This window comes from Leptidea sinapis, chromosome 8, assembly GCF_905404315.1.
Source record: "Leptidea sinapis chromosome 8, ilLepSina1.1, whole genome shotgun sequence".
In the NCBI taxonomy this organism is placed as follows: domain Eukaryota; kingdom Metazoa; phylum Arthropoda; class Insecta; order Lepidoptera; family Pieridae; genus Leptidea; species Leptidea sinapis.
In genome coordinates this window covers 6,546,481-6,567,320 of record NC_066272.1, presented here as the reverse complement: position 1 = coordinate 6,567,320, position 20,840 = coordinate 6,546,481, and the positions used below count along the sequence as shown (strand labels likewise).

At 40.8% G+C, this 20,840-nt stretch overlaps 1 long non-coding RNA gene across 1 annotated transcript in view; it reads right to left on the bottom strand.

Moving 5' to 3' along the window:
* LOC126965822 (uncharacterized) overlaps positions 1–20,840 on the bottom strand; it is a 330,781-nt gene that overhangs the window by 284,195 nt on the left and 25,746 nt on the right. The gene's annotated exons all lie outside the window — the stretch shown is intronic.

Sequence of the window (20,840 nt, the reverse complement as noted above, 5' to 3'; positions counted from 1 at the left end):
TAGGCTTAAATATTATTATTAATTTCTTTTAATTTTGCATACTTTATTATTATTAATATTATTTATTAATGTGCAAGTGTACAACTTAACTACAGTTGTCCACTTAATTATTATATCCCCCCTCTGCCTGACTCGGGCAGCGGGGGTTGTTGCCCGCTCAACCTAGTTATTAAAAATGACAACCATGGCTTCACCAATGGCTGCCGACGAGGGCCTTCTAAGCGCCCTACTAGATAGGTTATTCACGGAGAAGATCGCTCCGCTAATTAAGGAAACTATAGATGAGACAGTGGATTCAGCTTTTAGAGCAAAATCCAAAAAATATAACTCATCATCTGACGTTTCGGGTTCCGACGGGGAATCCGAAATGGAATTAGGAAATGACTCCGACGCAAGCTCCGTGGCCTCGGTCAAACCGAGAAAGGTGATCACCCGATCAGCCCGCCCGCCTGTCCTTCAGGCGTACTTTGACGCGCAGGCGACCCCTAAGGTCCCCGCGGTCAGTCCTGACCGCACGGAAGCCCCTCAGGCTTCCAGTGCTTCACCGGCCCAGCCGGAAACCGCTCTACCGTCGAGAGCGGAGAGTGTCGCGTCGGATGCTGACGGCTTCATCACCGTCAGTCGCAAGAAGAAGCGCGGTCGCGAATCGCCTTCTCTTGATGGCACACCCGCCAAGAAAGCCGCGGCCACGACTGGCTCCACTCCCGCGTCCGCGCCCGCGCCCGCTAAAGCCCGCGTACCGCCTCCGACCAAGCGCCCGCCTCCTATTTTTATAGGAGACCGAGGCCGCTGGTTAGTTATCAAAAATAGGATCCCGAAGACGCTCTCCTTCCAGGCGAGGGCGTACCAATCTCTCATAAAATTAGAGACCAGAGAGGTAGCGGACCACCGCGCCCTGACATCTCTTCTTACAGAGCTGAGTGTGGGTTTCCACACGTACGCCCTGCCTGAGGAGAAGCGTCTGAGGGTCGTTATTAGGAACGTCCCCAGAGAGTTAGACGAGGCCGACATTCTGTCGGACCTCAAAGAGCAGGGTTACCCTGCACACGAGGTGCACCGTATGCGCGGAACCACCAACAAACAACCATTTAACATGGTTCTCGTCGTCCTCGACCTCACGCAAGAGGGAAAGGAAATTTTTAATATTAAATCGGTTTGCTCCCTTCAGGGCATCCGGGCCGAAGCTCCTCGCAACCGCGGGGGGCCTGGTCAGTGTCACAGATGCCAGTTATACGGGCACTCGGCACGCAACTGCGAACACACCCCGAGGTGTGTGAAGTGCCTCGGAAAACACGGCACGCCGGAGTGCCCTCGACCAGCGCAATGCGCGGAGCCCCCGGCCTGCGTCTTGTGCGGGGAGAAGGGGCACCCCGCAAGCTATCGCGGGTGTCCCAAGGCACCCAAACACAAGCGTCACCCAGGGCGCCGCCAGCCGCAAGGCAGAGCAGAGAAGGTGGAGTTCACTCCGACCTTCAAACCTGCGCCGCCTCCGAAGGCAAACGCCTGGGCGAGGTCTCCTCCGGCTGCCAACGCTGCCACAGAGGCCACTCTCACGGCCCCCGCGCCCCTCCGGCCACCGCTAGCGTCCCGCCCGGCGGCGTCGGTCCCGCGACCGATGCCACCGGCGCCCGCGTCTGCGGCAACAGGTAACAAAGGCGGCAGCACCTTTGCCTTCATGTTCGAACTGTCAGAGCTGTTCGACATTGATGAAATCATAGCCCTGGCCAGCAGGCTCGATGCTGTCCGGGACGACCCGCCGTCGCTCCTGCAAGTTATGGCAGACAACGGCAAAATATTCGGTGCCCTCACCGATATAGGGCGAAAGTATAAAAACATTCGCGATGCCTAATTACGTAAGCGGACGGGTTAAACCACATACGCTCCGTATAGCGTATTTTAACGCCCATGGCCTTAAGCCTCAACTAGACTTGGTGAAGGAGTTCGCTCACGAACATCAATTAGACCTATTCTTAGTGCAAGAGACATTTCTAAAACCACGTATACGCGATCCGCGTATCGCTAATTACAACTTAGTCAGAAATGATCGCACCACCCGTATGGGCGGCACCCTCATTTATTTTAAAAGGTCTCTACACTGCATACCTATAGATCCTCCGGTCCTCACTAACATCGAGGCCTCTGCCATCCGAGTCAGTATGGCGAATCACCAGCCGATAACTGTTATTTCAGCTTATCTTCCGCCCAACAAAAAAGTATTATACACAGATATAGAAGCATTACTCGGCCACGGGGCTGCAGTCATAGTGGGCGGCGATCTTAACGCCAAACACTCCAGCTGGAACAGTAGAGCCACAAATAGAAACGGAATCTTATAAGATTCGCTGACAGACACGCTGAAGACACGTTCAGTAATAGCACCCGACGAACCAACACATTATCCGGATAACGTCGCGCACCGACCCGACATTCTAGACGTTGCGTTACTTAAGAACGTAACGCTCAATGTAAATTCAATCGAGGTTTTTCACGAATTAGAGTCAGACCACCGGCCCGTCGTCCTAAATCTAGGCCCACCGGTTAACTTTCAACCACCGACGAAAACAGTGATCGAGTGGCAACGGCTGGAAAAGGATCTCGAGTCTATCAAGTCCGACGACCTTGACCTTATACCGGACGTCATCGACTCGGTCGACACGGCTCACAGTGCTATCTCTCATGTGACGTCACATATACAGAATAGGATCAAGGCCTGCTCCAGGCAGGTTCCGACGATGCAACCGCATCGCCTAAACCTGCCTCCAGAGGTCAGGAACTTACTCATACAGAAGCACAGAGCCACTAGACTTTACGATAGGTATCCGTCGGTCGAGAATAGGTGCCACCTCCGCTACCTACAGCCGGTGGTACGGGAACATATCGCGGAACTCCGCGGCGAACGTTGGGACCGCTTGCTCGGCAACCTTAAGCCATCACATGTGGCTTTCTGGAAGCTGCCTCGCGCGTTCAAACAGGAGCCGCCCACTGTCATGCCTCCTTTGGACAGACCGGGACTGCAGCCGGCGCTCGATGACGATGAGAAGGCTGAATGCCTCGCCGATAGTCTCGAGAGTCAGTGCTCTCCAAATGCAGCAGCCGACCCGACACACGTTGACGAAGTTGATCGTGAAGTTGAACGTCGCTCCGCTCTGAGCCCTTCAGGCGATGTAATAAAACCCACCTCTTACGAAGAGGTGAAACTAATCATTAAGGAGCTTCACTCCAAGAAGGCCCCGGGGCCCGACACTATAAACAATAGGGTTCTTAAAATCCTACCCTCGACTCATATTACATTATTGGTAACCATTTTTAATATTCTATTGTCTAATAGCGCGTTCCCCGAATAATGGAAGGATTCCATTGTTATCGATACCCCAAAACCCAACAAACCTAAAGCTAATCCGAATACCTATAGGCCTATTAGCTTAATTAACTCGATCGGGAAACTTTACGAAAGATTAATCCTCGCGCGTCTTAATCATTACATCGCGGAGCTCAACCTGATACCCGACATACAGTTCGTATTCAGAACCGCTCACTCGTGTCCCCAGCAGGCTCACCGACTCACCGAGTACATTCTCGTACGGCGTCAACTTCAAGCTACCACGGCAGCCGTGTTTTTCGATGTCGCGAAGGCATTCGACAAGGTATGGCACAACGGCTTAGTATTCAAGCTGTATCAACTGGGAGTGCCAGACAGGATCGTGCGCATCATAAGAGCCTACCTTACTGATCGCTCCTTCCGATATCGAGTAGAGGGCACCCTATCCTCACCCAGACCCATCAGGTCTGGCGTGCCACAGGGTTCAGTCCTCTCTCCCACTCTTTTCTCGCTCTTCACGAGCGACATTCCCAAGTTTCCGAGTGTCCAGCTCGCTCAGTACGCTGACGATACGGCACTCTACTTTGGCTCCGCTCTATTGAACCGCTCAACCTTGAGCAGGAACATTAAAGTACTTCAAGCCGCCGTCGATGAACTAGGCAACTGGTTCAGAAAATGGCGGATTGAAGTGAACCCCACCAAGAGTGCAGCGGTACTCTTCGGTAACGCGAATAGCATCCGCGCTAAAATACGACCGACCGACGTCATTAAATTGTATGAAACACCCATACCGTGGGTGAAGGATTACAAATACTTAGGAGTCACGTTCAACAGCAATATGAACTTCAAGAAACATATTGATACGGTATGCAATAGAGCCCGATTTGTCCTCAGTCGCCTTTATCCACTTGTGTGTGGGCGAAGCAAACTTCCGCTCAAACACAAAGTGACGCTGTACAAAACCATCGTACGGCCCATACTGTCATACGCAAGCGTCGTTTTCGCGCACACCCGACCGAGCTACTTACGTCGTTTGCAAGTAGTTCAAAATAAATTCACGCGCATGGCAACCGGAGCCCCGTGGTTCATCCGAAACGTTGACCTTCACCGCGACCTAGAGCTTCCGACGATAGCTCAACACTTTAAAGAGATCTCGCGACGCTTCTTTGACAAGGCGCCTAACCATCCCAACATCTTGGTTAGGAAGGCATGCGGGTACACCCCCCTTCACCATAGTCTCAACCCAATAAGACGTCCCAGACACGTAACGGTAGACCCGGATGACGACATCACCATCGCGAACGCGATACCCACACAAACACCGACACAGACACGCACACACCGCCTTCGCAGGCGTAGGCGCGGTCAACCACCGCAAACCACTGGCACTCGTCACTCTGACGATGGCCAACGGCCCGCACCCTAGATACACCACACATTGTTTTGATACCCGACGAGACGTTAGTCCTCGTCCTGTAATCGTTTCACTACACTCACTCACACACGGACTGACTGACGGACTGACATACACCACTTACACAACCACAAACACACTCCACAAACAGACACAAACACAAACGTACATGCACACTAACATTTACACTACTTACACACATACAAACAGACATACATACAATCATAAACACATACACACACTTAGATACATTACACTAAACATCACCACACTCGCCGGCGAGTGTGTTCTTCTCATCTTTTCATCTTCATTTTCATTTTCATTCTCTCTCCTTCCCACAAGCACACAGCCGGTCTAAGGTTCGAGTCTCCTTAGGAGACGCCCCGCGACTGTTGTTGCGTAGTCTTTGCGGCCTCCACGGTCCACGTCCTACTTCGCTGTGAAAGCCAGGGCTGCTAACAGCACAGAGGAGGTTTTAGTCGGTATGGGGCGTCCGCTTACGCGGACACTCGAGTCCGACATATTACGCCCCGTTCCGGGGCGTAAATACGTAACAGTATTTCCTCCTCTCAAAAAAAAAAAAGCGTTACCGAAAATCGTGACGATATTGCTATAAAATATAAATAACTCTCAAACGTAGTTATAGACTTTGTCGTTATTCACTTCAAAACATCACGTCAACTGTCAATTATAATTTATCCCGAAAAAATGCAAATGTTTAACAATCAATAATAATAGTTCACAAAACTGCTAACAGCCAATGTTAAATAACTGACAACTGCGTATTTTTTTTTAAATCTAATTAGAATTGAGAGTTTGTGTTTTGAATTTAACCAAACTTCACCTAACAAAGATAATGGAGAAAACATATTTGGTGCGTACCTATTCTTGTATATTTTATGAATAAAATATATTAGGTAAAATACTTTTATAAGGTACCTACTGGTGTAATGTCTCTATGTTTCCTCTTGTCACTTTATATTATTTGGATGACTTAACAAAAACTATTTAATTTCTATTTTACAACTTTGTTTCTTGCATATCAAATATTTCATTAAATTTAATATAGAATTCACTGTATACATATAAATTATCGTAAGTATATTGGATGCACCTTTAGAGCTTGAATTCTTGTTTATGTTAAGATGCCTCGTGAACATTATGGTCGTGATAACTGTCATCTCATAAAGTGCGGAGCATCGACTCTAAGTCAAGCTTGGGTAGTTCTAGCTGTGGCACCAGGTGTAGAGTGTTGCTGGAAAAGCCAACGTACAATTTTTAAAGCATATTTCTTAATGTTTTCACAATACGTTCTAAGATATCCTCTTGATACACATTCGCTAAAATCTTCACTCATTTTTCACAAAAAAGAAGCTTGTAACACCTCATGTTTTTAAAGTGATAACCCTCACTTCTAGAAGTCGTGGGTTCGAGTCCCGCATCGTTCATAAAGTTTTGTTTTCAAATTTTATTTGTGTTGTAATACCTTGATACGACACCCCTCACCAAATCATGACTGACAGCGGATGTTAATTACGTGGCACGTTTCCAGCCACTTGTGAATGGAGTTATGAACGTGCGCTGTATAATTTCGCTTGTTGTACTATTAACTCTTGTGAAATTTTTTTCATCGGAAATATGGATATTTGACTTTGGCACGTGAAAGAGTCCTAGTATTTCTCGCGATAAAATTTTTGTTTCCTTTTAATCCTATAATCCGGTTAGTTCTAGCCTTCGACCTTTATTGTTCTTCGACAGAATTTGACAAAGAGTATATCGGTTATGATGAACTTAGAAACTTTCGATACCATTGTCACTTGTGAAAGTAGCTCTGAAAGAACCATTCTTGGTTGCAGAACATAGTATTGTTAAGGAGCTTGACCAGTTTTTTTAAATCGTATCTTGATACACCTGTGCTGATGTTTTGAAATGCTATAGCAAAGAGGATGTAAATACTACGTAATAGGTAAAAATTTAAATATAGTTGAGTATGAAACGTGCAGTGAGATTTGACATAAGTTTGAAATAGTAATTACAGCTGTATGGCGATTGGCGGCGGCTCAGTTTGAGAGCGAACACTTGCCTAAAACGTCGTACATTTCGGCTATCCCCGTTTTTTACAAGATTACAATCGTCATCTATCAATCTATCAATAACTGCACGTTTCGTATAATCAAGTGAATCGCTTTTTTCTTAGAGTTTCGCTAGGCTGCCATAGGCACGAAAATTTTAATAACAATGTATATTCGTATAAGAATGTGAGTTTCTAAATTCAAACGTAATATTATATTTTTTCTTATTTGTAAATGTAATTAAACCAAGACTTAGTATTTTGTTCTTACGTTCCATAAAGGTTTGATTAGAATTTATTTTATTTAATTATGTTAGAAAAATAAACATTAGTCAAAGTCACAGTCAAAGACTGATGGTATTGACATCATTCTTCATAATTTGTTATTAATACGCGTTATAGATAGCTCAATATCAACTGGGAATAAGCAATTAATAATAAAGCAACAGTACACCTCACCAAGTTAATTAGTATCGCTTTATAAATATCGTAGGTACGATGACATACAATTATCTGATAATTTAATATAACGTCGAATTTAAATACGTATATATATATATATAGATATTATAAACAGCTTACTTACTGTAATTACTGAGGTTGTCTGGCCACGTGTGTCTGTCCGTTTGGGTTGTTTTGTTCTAGAGGAAGCTATCCTGCTCAAAGTCACGCGTGGCGAGTGTACGTACCTACTATTACATTTGGCTTGGCACCGACTTAAAACCTATCAATAGGTAGCACATATAAATAATAGTATTTTATTAATATTAAAGGTATACGTTTGCATAAGAGGTGTATTTAATTAATTGTTTAGCTATTTGATAATTTTCAGTTTTTGAAGTCGGTTTTTAGGTACTTTAAGGCATTAGGTACTTCTATGCTGTCATATGAATATATCAAAAATAGACGAAAATCGATATCCTTTATAGAGCAAGATTCCAGGGCTATCAGACGTCACATAATATCTGACGAACGAAATATGGACGATCGAATAGTGTTAGTATTTACTAAGGTATAATTTTGTTAGCTACAAATAAACAACTAAAAAAAATTTTTGGGAGCTTTAAAGCGTCTGCAAAACAATTCGGCCGACGGAAAGTGTCGACGGGAGTATTGACGACTTATTATAAAGGATATTGTCTAAAATATACGTTTGAGAATTGAAGAATTTACGTATTTTTTTGTACCTTGATTACCTGATGAATAAGCTAGCAGGTAGGCATGCAGTCGTAGTAAATATTAACAGCACTCAATCGTTTACATTTCGTTCGTCAGAAAATACGTGACGTCTGGTGGCCCTGGGATCTTGGACTGTTACAACCTAAATCTATGCCAAACGTAGTTGTCTTGAAACTTGTTCAAATATTTTAAACGTCCAAATAAGAGTACTTTCGCACTACGTCCGATCCGTATACGTGAAAACATGGTCCGAAGTAGTCGTAGAACTATTTCTACGGTTGACGGAAAGAAATCGGGTGACGGAAGCCGAGACTAGTGCGTAAACTACCATAGAAATAGTTCTACAACTACTTCGAACTGTGTTTTCACGGATATGGATCAGGCTCTGATCGGGCGTAGTGCGTAAGCGCTCTTAGAATTCGAATCGTGTTGGTGAAATACGATTAGGAGCTATAGGCTCATTTACATGACGTGTAAACTGAGCTTAAAATTGTGAGTTCTCGTTTAGGTTTATTGGTTTATCGGGGTTAAGAAATAAATGATCATTTCTTGTAAACTTGGCAAGAGTCAATTGGGAACACAAAATATGTAGTGAAAACTACTGTAACCAAGCATTCCTAGATTCGTATCGCGTGTAAAGGCAATTCTACCGTACTACACCGTCGTACCGTACGTAAATCCACTATACCGTCGCGTCGCGTCGCTCGAATCGGAGTTTCTAAGGTCCCATTCATTTGATCAAATGCTCCCATTCAGAGCAATATCAGTCCTGAAGCATAATACATTACTTAGTATCGATTTATAAAGTGAAGCATAATTAAGAGTTGTCCATAGCAAAAATGATACATAAAAAGATAAGAGGTTTTATATCATGTCACGTTTTATCATTATCATCACTTCAGCCGCAAGTCTGCTGAACAAATACCATCGCTGCTCATCCAACCTATCTCGGCGATCTTGACCAGATCATTGGTTTATCTTATGAGGAGCGTAACAAACCTACGCCTTCCAGTACGTCGTCGCCATTCGAGGACTTACTGCCCCAAAGGCCATCTGTTAAGCTATGTGTCCTACCCACTGCCACTTCAGTTTCGCAATCATAATGGACTATGTCGGTGACTCTGGTTCTCCTACGCATCTCCTTCTGATTCAATCTTGCAGGGTCACTCCGAGCATAGCCTTCTCCATCACCCTCTGGGCGACCATGAGCTTTCTCATAAGGCTAATAGGTTAATATAGTAGGCAAAAAGCTTATATATACATCCGGTTTGTATAATATTTGCGAGAGGGATATATAATATAGTGTTCTCTACAGTCTACAGCATTCTTAAAAGTTAACTGATTTGAGTTTTTTCCAGATTTCCAAGGCTTGAAGTATGACAAATGCAGCATTGACATAGTTTTAAACTACTACTGATGAAATATAGAGTCATTTATTCATAAAATTCATTGCGCCGTTTAATCGAAGAATTCTTGAGTTGGATTCTACGGTGTTAATTTGATCTGATTTGATAAGACACCCGAGTAACCTTGAAAACGACATCCAGATTATTGAACTTATAGTTTTGCACAGCGGCCATCTTGTATAAAATTATCCCAAAAAGAGGCTTGTGATGTTCATTAACTCATCATTTTTTAAATTTCTAATTACATTCTTTTAAAAGGCTTAAGTTTTGAATAATTTAAATAAAATTAAAATTTTTCGAGAGTTCTTGTCGATGTCCACCAACGCAATTTGGTAATATTCCAAAGAAATTTATTTGTAAGAAAATATTGGTTTGGGATTTGATGAACAGAAGCCGGCATTTTTGGATAAGTCCTGTAAATAGTATGAATGCATATATATATTTTAATTTCTATAGAAATAAGGTTAAACTAGGAATTGCGCCTTTTTTTATGAAAAATAGGACAAGACGAGCAAGGAGATCAGCTGATGGTAATTGATACGCCCTGCCCGTTACAATGCAGTGACGCTTAGGATTCTTAAAAAATCCAAAAATTGTGAGTGGCACTACAATTACGCTCGTCACATTGAGACATAAGATGTTAAGTTTCATTTGCACAGTAATTTCACTAGCTACGGCACACTCCAGACCGAAACACAGTAATGCTTACATATTGCTGCTTCACGGAAGAAATAGGTGCCGTTGTGGTACCCATTATCTACACGGCATCCTGTGCAAATAGCCTCCTACTTGTTTAGCCTTCTTGCCTTCTGTTATTAGTGAACGCCGCCTATTCTACCTTGCATTAGCAGAGGAATAATAGATTAGCAGAGGAATAATAGGAACATTTCCATCCTAAGATGTGTAATGGCTATCCTTAAGATACTAAGATATGTGTGAAATAGTTATAAATAGCTGATCAGAAAATACAACAAAAGGAAGATCATTCCATAATTTGATCGTTCGTAGAAAACTCTTTGTCAATGAATGCATCGTATTGAATTGTGAAGGAGTATTTGTGAACCTTGCTTGTGATGGGTTTTAGAAAGCTAGTAGTATAGTGGCTAATGGTAATAGTTAGATGGTTCTTTGCAACACAGTCCGATTGCACATATAAGCGGTAGAGGCAATGATGAAGTTAGTCTACGCAATAGTGGGGTTCTACCTCCCAGATGACGAAAATACTGGGCTAGTTTATGAATATTTTCAAATGATGGTCATACTTATCGTAACTTCAATTTCTGGAACTGTTTGTGAAGTTGACCGAAACATTTCAATAATAAATAGTTCACAAGATAGTAAAGCGAATATAACAAACCAAATTGAAAGGGTTTAAATGAAAAACAGTACCGTCAAACTGATGTAGTGATGAAGCCAAAACGTAGGTATCGGATCGCCTAACTCAGATCTTGCATCATAATCAAGTATGGGCTTATTGGAATCATTATCATCAGCCTGAAGGTGTCCACTGCTGGGCCTTTGTCCAGCCTTTGCCTCTCCCAAACATCTCCACGACGATCGGTCTGAGCTGCTCTCAGCTAACTTATTGAAGTAGCGTACTTTATAAATCACCTCTCTTTATGACCTGTTCCTTATATCAGAGTATCGTGATCAGCATTATGGTTGCATCTGAAGCCGGTGTTCTGCCTCCATCGGTTTCTCTCCAGCCATCTCTTATAACCGTGAAGAATTTAGATGACGAGTGTTTAATTTAATTTGTTGAAGGAGACCGCCTGATTTTTTGTCTTCAGTATTTCCAACAACAATTAGTTTTTAAAAACTTCGTCGCCTCTGCGCATTGTATGGCCAAAACATGAAACAATACGTTGTCTGCATAAGGTGGACAAGCAAGTTTTTATTCGGAGCTGGTTCAGGATCGATACATTGCCATCCTAGGTTTTTCCATCTTAACAAATAAAAAGTAAACTAAATATAACTAACAGCCAAATTCCACCAGTCTCCATAGTCTCTGCCATGATTACAAAGTCATCTGCGAATCGAAGGTGAGTGATGTATTCGCCGTTGATGTTGATGCCCAATCCGTTCCAGTTCAGAAGCCTAAAGACATCTTCCGACGCAGCGGTGAAAAGCTTGGGCGAAATGACATTGCCTTGTCTGACTCCCCACTGCAGTCAGATAGGCTTCGAGATCTGATTCTGGAGACGGACTGACATGGTAACGTTTCCATACAAACACTTCAACGTTTCGATATATCGGTAATCAATGTGGCAAAATCAAAACAAAGGATTTCTCATAGTCTACGAACGCCGAGCATAGTGGCTGGTTATACTTATCTGAATTCTGTATAACCTGCCGCAGCGTAGGTATGTGGTGCTAAAGCCTTTTCGGAATCCGGCTTGTTTGAAAGGCTGGAAGTCGTCAAGCCTGCGAACGAGAAACTAAATATAATATTTACAAATATATACCGAAATGAGACTACTATATGAGGTAACTATGGATTTCCGCAAAATATTTCCGAATTCAATGAGAGAAAAGATATACTCACTTCAAACAAATAAATCTAAAACAAAGTAATAAAATCATCTAAATTCGAATATTAAATGTGTATATTTTGCAGTCAACTTAAAAAATAAAATATTCTCGGAAAAAAATGTATGTATGAGGATAAGTATATCCTATTATAAAATATAATATAATAAGTATTATAGATGCAGAAATCATATTATTTTAATGCACTGATTTTAGATATACGACAGAAATACATAAGGATCAGATAATACCCAAGAGAGAGAATGATACCTAGGTTTAACGTTTGAAAAGTTTCATAGCATTTTGTTCAAAAACATCGAGGTAATGAATAGCTATTGCAGAAGACTAGCGATTAATAAACTCCTCTGTCTTACCTATAACTGCATTGTGGTCTAACTGATCAACTACAATTTAATTCACTTTGAAAAATATTCAATAAATGTTGTAAATATTTTCTTAGTTTGTAAATAAGACTGACTTTTCACATGTATGCTACCTATATTATTAAAAATGCTCTTAAATTAATACAGCAACGAGTTTTCAAACACTAAAGATTGTTGTTATAGCTGTTTATAAATGATTAAGATTGGTTGTGTGTGCGAAATTAATGATAAATGCCTAGCCTAAAGGTAATTTTATGATATTTCTAATCGTATGGTATAAAAAAAATACGGGTTGCACTCCGTTAATGCCTACAGAAGTGAAAACTTATTATGGTGCGTTTAAATTTAAATGCGTTTTAAAGTTTCTAATAATTAATAAAATACAATTCATAAATAAAATGCAATTCAGTACCCAATAACCTTAGTGCCCGTCTAAAAAAATTATAAATAATTTAAATAGATAGAAAAAAATTGTTTATTAACTAGACGCGTTCGCGTTCTTATGTATGTACATGCATAATGCAGACACTGTGCGTCTCGTAACGGTGTCGCGAGTCCAACGATTTTGTCTCATCTAAAAATATGCGTACCGCGTTGAAAGAAGTTTTCACTTCAAAAAATTTTGTGGTAGTTCCAGAGATAAGCGCTTTAAAAAGAAATAATATTAATAAAATCTTAAAATATTTTTCGTTTTTTTATCAACCGTTACCAAAGAGTTTTTATTTGGTCGTTGTATTAAATGTATGAATAAGTCTGATTTTATTTAATTATTAAATTGAAATATTGCAACACATAAATGGAGTGAAAAAAAGTTATTATTTACCTTGATTTGTTTCTATTGTTAACATTTACGTCGCTCTATCGCTTCCAATTAATTTCCCGACAAGTCAGTCGTTTGTATTGTCTTTTGTTTCTAATACTTGGTGACATTTGATATACATTTGCTGTCAGCTCCGTTCCAAAGGTGTTAAATTATTTTGCTTGAATAGAAGCCCGTAGCTTCTATTTCCTTACCTTAACCTTAAGAGTCAACTTGAGAAATTAACATTAAGGATTGCCAACATAAGTACGTCGACAATTTGTTTTAATTTGATTTTATATTTCGTCTAAGCTCTTATATGTAGAGGAAATTATATTTTATTTCTTCTTATAAATCTCCATGTTCTCGCAATAAGTAGTAATAATGACGACAATTCTAATTTATTTTAAAATTAATATTAGTTATATACGTTACCAGTAGGAGGCTTTTTTGCACAGGATTTTGGATAAGTATTTTTTTTTGAAGGGCGTTGTAGCTAGTGATATTACTGACCTAATGAGACTTAACATCTTAAATCTTGTCTGAAAATGACGAGCACAATCCGATGCAGCTCAGAAGTACACCTTCGCACGACACGCCACAAATTAGGATATCATCCCCACCATCTGGATCCTCCACAGCACGGTTTTCAAGGAACTATCTTCCATGAACAGCCAAGCTGTACAGGAGCTTCCGCTCCTTCCACAAAGCGCATAAGGAATTATGCAATGATTCCAGGACGAAACGATATGGGTTTCCTTCAAAAAAAGTGCGTACACTTTTCTAAGAGTCCGGTAATGCTCTTGTGATCCCTCTGGGTTTGCAAGAGATCGTGGGTGGCGGTGATCACTTAACATCAAGTGACCCGCACGTCCATTGGCTCTCCTCTTCCATAAAAAAACTTTGGGTTCAATCAAGAATATTACCATAATACATCGTAACAATTATTATAAAAAATAGGAAAACGGTTGACCCTAAAGGCCATCCCTGCAACATCCCGCTAATTCCATACCTAAACGTTTCAAATTGTACTTAAGATGCTCTTCGAGCTCAAAAGTCTGATAAATGTTTAATAAGACACTATTTTTTTAAATTTTCAAACGGTAATTATTTTTGAATGAATGAACTAATTTTCGACACAGTTTTTTGAGCCTTATAAAGAATCTTTGAGTTTCAATTGATCGAACTCGGAATTTTGAAGTAATTCCAAAAAAAACACTTTAAACGGTTTTCTTTCGTCAACGATAACTCACGAATCGACGTAGTTTTTTTGATGTTAAGAGCAAATTTTTGGAATCGATCGGTAAAGCAGTTTAAAAGTTGTTCAACAAGTTGTAAAAGCATTTATATGGCCCAATAAAAGACTTACTAACTCGACTATGCCGAATAGTAGGCATAACAAATTTATGTTTCTTCCTCGTGTTAATGTTATGATTGTCGAACTTTCTAACAAATTCTTTAATGTGCTTATAAATGAAATTTATCAATAATATATTGAGATGCAACAGTCAAAATGTTTATTACTTTAAATTTTTCTCTTAATGATTCCTTAGAACCTAGTGTATAAATGTAATTTAATTTAATTTCTTAAATTTTTTTTTATATGAGAGGGGGCAAATGGGTAAGAGGCTCACGGGATGGGGAGAGGTGAGGCAACCGCCCATGGACATCCGCAACAACAGGTGTGTCAAGAAATGCGTTGCCGGCCTTTAAGGTGGGAGTATGCTTTTTTCTTGAAGGTCCCTAAGTCGTATCTGTTCGGGAAGACCGCTGCCGGTAGTTGATACCACAAAGTGGCTGTGCGAGGCAAGAAATTTCGAAGAAAACGCGCGGTTGTGGAATGCCAGACGTCTACGTGATGCTTTGCACGTAATGTCCGATGGTGGAATTCGGCCGCTGGAATCAACCTGAACAGCTCCTCTGAGCACTCGCCGTGATAAATGCGGTAGAAGATGCAGAGAGAACCCACATCTCTACGCAATGCTAGAGAATCAAGCCGATCGGAGATGACTTGATCGTCGATGATTCGAGCCGCTCTTCGTTGTATGCGGTCAAATGGAAGAAGCTGGTACTGGGGAGCACCCACCCAGAGGTGAGAACAGTACTCCATGTGAGGCCGAATTTGCGCCTTATTAAGTTGCAGGCGGTGGCTTTTAGTGAAGTACTGTCTCGCCTTACTGAGTACACCAAGCTTTTTAGAGGCCAGTTTGGCCTTCTCTTCCAAGTGACCACGGAACTGAACGTCGCTCGATATATCGACGCCAAGTATGCCAATACAGGCTGTGGCAGTTAGAGGAGTGATCTCGAATCGAGGGGATACGACAAAGGGAGACTTGTTAGTGGTGAACGCACAAACTTGTGTCTTCTTGGGGTTGAATTGGACTAAATTTTGTCGGCCCCATTCCGAGACTTTGCAAAGCATAATCTCGATTTCAGGCACAAGTTTGATCCGGTTCTCGTCGACGCTATCCCGGGACATGTTGGCACGGCCGGTGTAGGAAGCATACCCCGTGCTGTCGTCTGCATAGCAATGGATATTGCTGATTTGCAGCATATCATTGATATGCAGAAGAAACAGCGTAGGGGATAGCACACAGCCTTGCGGGACACCAGAGTTTATGGGTTTTAAGTCGGAGCATGCACCGTTGATAACAACCTTGATGCTCCGATCAGCCAAAAAGCTAGTGACCCATTTGCACAACTTCTTAGGAAGCCCATAGGATGGCAGTTTCGCTATAAGCGCTTTATGCCACACCCGATTAAAGGCCTTCGCTATGTCCAAACTCACCGCCAACGCCTCTCCCTTCGACTCAACCGCTTGCGCCCATTAATGGGTCAGGTACGCAAGAAGATTACCAGCTGAGCGACCCTGACGGAAACCGTACTGGCAGTCGCTGATCAGCTGGTGCCCCTCTAGGTATCCCAAGAGCTGGTGGTTGATGATCGACTCCATTACTTTGGAGAAAATGGAGGCAATGGCAATGGGGCGGTAGTTGGACGGATCTGAGCGTATACCTTTCTTAGGGATCGGGTGCACTAAAGCCGCCTTCCATAATTTCGGGACTACGCCTGATGAGTAGGAGAGCCGGAAAAGACGGGTAAGGACCGGCGCTAGTTCCGGAGCACATGTCCGCAGCACTATCGGGGGAATGCCATCGGGCCCGCTTGATTTGTGAATGTCCAAGGTGAGAAGCGCCTTAAGCACGGCACCATGCCGGATTTTTACCTCCGGCATATATGAATCGCACCGCGGAATATGCGGTGGTGGTGCACCTTGGTCATCCAGAGTCGAGTTGGACGCGAAGAGGGAGCCCAGGAGATCAGCTTTCTCTTTCGCGCCATGGGCCAGCGATTCATCATCCCTGTGCAGTGGCGGAATGGCTGGCTGGTAGAAGTTTCCTTGGACAGCCTTGGCGAGCGACCAGAACGCACGAGTTCCCGAGGGAAGGCGTGCAAGTCTCTCGCCAATTCTGAAAATGTGCTTCGACTTCGCGTCAGCAATAACTCTTTTGAAGGACCTGGAGGCATGATTGAAGTGTTTTTTAAGTTCGCTGGAATTCACATCCTTAGATACCAACGCATTGACCCAAGCCTGATAGCAATCCTGCTTTCGGCGAGAGGCCATTATGCAGGAGAGGTCAAACCATGGTTGGGACCTGCCACCGATAGGCACAGAGACAAAACAGATCTGCCTCCACGGGTAGGATGCAAAAAAGCACCGCATCTCGTCCCACTCTGCTGACCCATAGTGCCACACGCGGCGACAGCCTAAGAGGCGGGGCCGTGTTGGGCGCGTGATAGGCACGGTGCTCCGGATCAGGCAGTGGTCCGACGATCCCAGAAGGTCAACGGAAACTAGGTAGCCGTCCGGATGTGATGTCAACAGAAGGTCCAACAGTGAAGGTGTATGATCTTGCACATCTGGGATTCGGAATACAATAAACCAACATCCAATAATATTTTCCAGACTATAGCGCCTTTTGAAAAACATTTAACATAATTGAACCACACTAATACCTATTATCATAACTAAAATCAAGCGGCAATTATATTCTTTGTAATTTTTTTAAAAGTGATAACTGTCACTTCTGGGATTAAATACACAAAGTAAATTTAGCCAGCCGGTTGGCTCGGTAGAAGAGCACTCGCACGGAACGCCAGAAATCGAATGTTCGAGTCCCGCATCGTTCATAAATTTTGTTATCAAATTCGCACGTACGCGTTTTTACTTGTAAAGCATTTAAAATTCAAACATTATTTTATAAATAAATCTCATTTGGAAATCTAAACAATTTGTTATATTTTAAAAGTGATAACCCACTTCTAGGATTAATACACAATTAAAATTTTATAAACGATGCGGGACTCGAACCCACGACCTCCGGCGTTCCGTGCCGGTGCTCTAACTAACTGAGCTAACCGTTCGAGTGACGTATCGTTATAAAATCTTGTCTGCTTTGTTCAACTCTCAGGTTGTGGCTTCATCTACAGGATTTACTTTACAGTTGATAACCTGCTCGACCCCAATATTTGCATATTAGGAAATTGAGATATTATATCATCATATTAGAGAGTTGACAAGAGCGATATCTCAAGTAATATAAAATATTTTTCAGGTTTACAGCAACAATAATTATATCTACAAGTAGGTAAGTATAAGTCGTTTTGCTAGTTGTAAGTTTAATGTTGTTCTTTGTCATGTAACGTTTACATTATTATGTTGTCTGTTGTGAGCTTTGTTGCAGCTCCGCATTTGCTAAATTCATGAACTGTAAATATGACATTTATACGTAAATAGCTCATACATATTCATGCGTATTGTGAACACTGTTACGTTCGCTTAAGTCGAAACATTTAATGATTGTACATGTTGCCAGTAAACAAACAAAAAGATTGCGTGCGATGTTTTCCACTGTGCAATCTAATCGTAATACTACAGTTAGTGTGAGTAATCAACAAAGTTACATTACTCAATCTTTGAATGAGGAAAGTAGAATATTGTCCGCAGCTTCTGTCAAAAGTGTACCCAGATGACGAGATGATCCTCACATTAATGTTTTATTATTATTATTTAATTATAGTACGATCTAAATGAATGAATAAAAAATTACTGCGGCGGCTTAAAAATACTTAGGTATAGCTTAAGAACTAAGTAAAAAGTTAAAGTGAAAAGTGTTATTATTCTGTGCTTTTTAGCTTTTTTGGCGGTAAATTTTTTTGTTATGAGGTTTTTATTTATTTTCACAATTCAATTTTGTAGAGTAGAGTAGGAGAGCGAGTAGAGAGAGTAGTAGAGTAGGTATAGTAAGTTCCAATCAACTGTTTTTCAACTTTATACTCTCTAAAAATTATTAATAAATGAACAGTAAATCAAACTAAATACATAATTAAAAAAGGCTAATGATTTAACGGTTATTTTATCTTAATTAAAATTAATTTACATTTCAAAATATTTTTAACTCTGTTACTCAAAAATTAAAATTTGTTAGTTTACTACTGCGGTATAAAAAATTTAAAAATCTTGTTAAGTGAAGAAGAAACATCTATATTTAAATCAAATGGAAATCTCCACTAAATACTTCCATATCGGTAATGAAGCGCTAAGTTCGTCTGACGCGGGAACAGTTTGTGAAGTCTCATCAATAAATCACCACGACTTTGCCGTGTCTTTTATCTGACACTTATCTTGGTGAGAATAACAAATGATGGAGGTTTAGTAAAGTGATGTTAGATAGACATTGATCTACAAACAAATATTGTAGAAATAGGGTTTCTATCAGTGTAAAGTATTATGTAAATAATATAGTAATTACTAGTATTTTCTTTAATTACGACGAGTGTTACATTTAAATAAAACACTTTAATTATAAAGGATTAAAACCCGTGTTATTGTTTGTATGTGAATATATATATATATTTATATATAATTATTTTAGTCAACCCGACGTTTCGTGACCTTTTCAGAACACGTTTCAGGGGGACTTCGGTTGACAGAAATCGAGATAGCATATTTGTCATTTTGAAGCTAAGCGCCATTTTTTGCCTCAGAGGTGGTATTTGCTGTAGACAGCAAAAATGTCATGATATTTTTTGATATATATAGTTTTGTGTTTCAATTATTGGATCTCTGGTATTATATCCCATCTTCTGTATTGATGATTTTTTTTTTTCTATTTATTTCAATAGCTTCACGTAACAGTCTTTTTTTATGGAAAAGGAGGACAAACGAGCGTACGGCTCACCTGGTATTAAGTGATCACCGCTGCCCACATTCTCTTGCAACACCAGAGGAATCACATTAGCGTTGCAGGCCTTTAGGGAAGGTGTACGCGCTTTTTTTGAAGGTACCCATGTACTATCGTCCCGGAAACACCGCAGCTCATTCCACAGTTTTGTAATACGTGGAAGAAAGCTCCTTGAAAACCGCACTGTGTAGGACCGCCACACGTCCAGATGGTGGGGATGATATCTTAACGTGTGGCGTATCGTGCGAAGGTGGGATTCGGCGGCAGGAATCAGGTTACACAGCTCTTCGGAACACTCCCCGTGATAAATGCGGTAGAAGACACACAATGAAGCGACGTCTCTACGAACGCCAAGTGATCCAGCCGTTCACAGAGCAGAGAAGATTTAACATCCTTTAGATAACACATAGAAGCATAATACGTTGTTCTTGATAACTTGGTATAACGGTTATTGAAAGTTGCTCTTTATTAAATTATTAACTAAAACTGAGTGTTTTCGTATAAATATTTTATTAGCGATGGTATCATTTATTAAATATTTATACCACCCTGGGAATTCGCCTTCGCAACTGGACTTCTTCACAATTTGAGATAAAATGTGTCTACTTCACGGGACCAGAAAAGTTCTACGAAGCTTAAAATAAATGGAATTTATACGAGAAAGATCCCAAAAGCACCTTTACGCGTAAATGGAATGTTCCAGATACAAACCGCCTCTGGATTATTCCAGACCATTAACCTTCCAATCTTTAGACGGTGTTAAGTGATATTGATGAAAGACGTATTTCCAATTTGCCAATATATAAAGCCTCGCGCATTTTATAAAACATATACCAAAAACTAAAATATTTTTACTGAAGAAATATAAATTTCGTTATTAATTCTCAAGAATAATAATAGTTTAGCTAGGGTTAAGGGATTCGTCAATTTTTTCAATAAAGTACTAGATTGTACACGACGAATCACTAAACACAAACTTTTCTTAAGTTAAATGAAAATGACCAGCAAAGATTAATAGAGTATAGGAAATGATATAGCAGTTAAAATATAGTTCTTGTTACCTGAAATTGCATAGAATACTCTATTTAAATAGATTTTTTTTACTATTTTATAAATTATTAACATTAATATTATATAATATCATAGTTGTGTATATATTATTAATCTGCTCAAATCTGTAAATTTTGCTCTGACTAATCACGTAACGACTATGATATAGCTGAGCGTGACAGCTCATTCTCATTGAATACCCTTTAATATAAAATGCTCAAGTGCACCTAAGATGGTTTTCTTTTCACAAAATTTAAAGTGATTTCTTAAAGTTAATCGGTTAAAAACAAACCGATAGAAAGGTCTAGTATAACATGTACTGAAAGAAAGAACAAAAAAATATCTAATAAGTTGGTCAAAATGATATTTGTGAATTTCAAAGATTTTACCACCAATTCGGAAAAGTAGAACTTTAATGTGAAGAAGTGGCAAGAAACTCATTGCC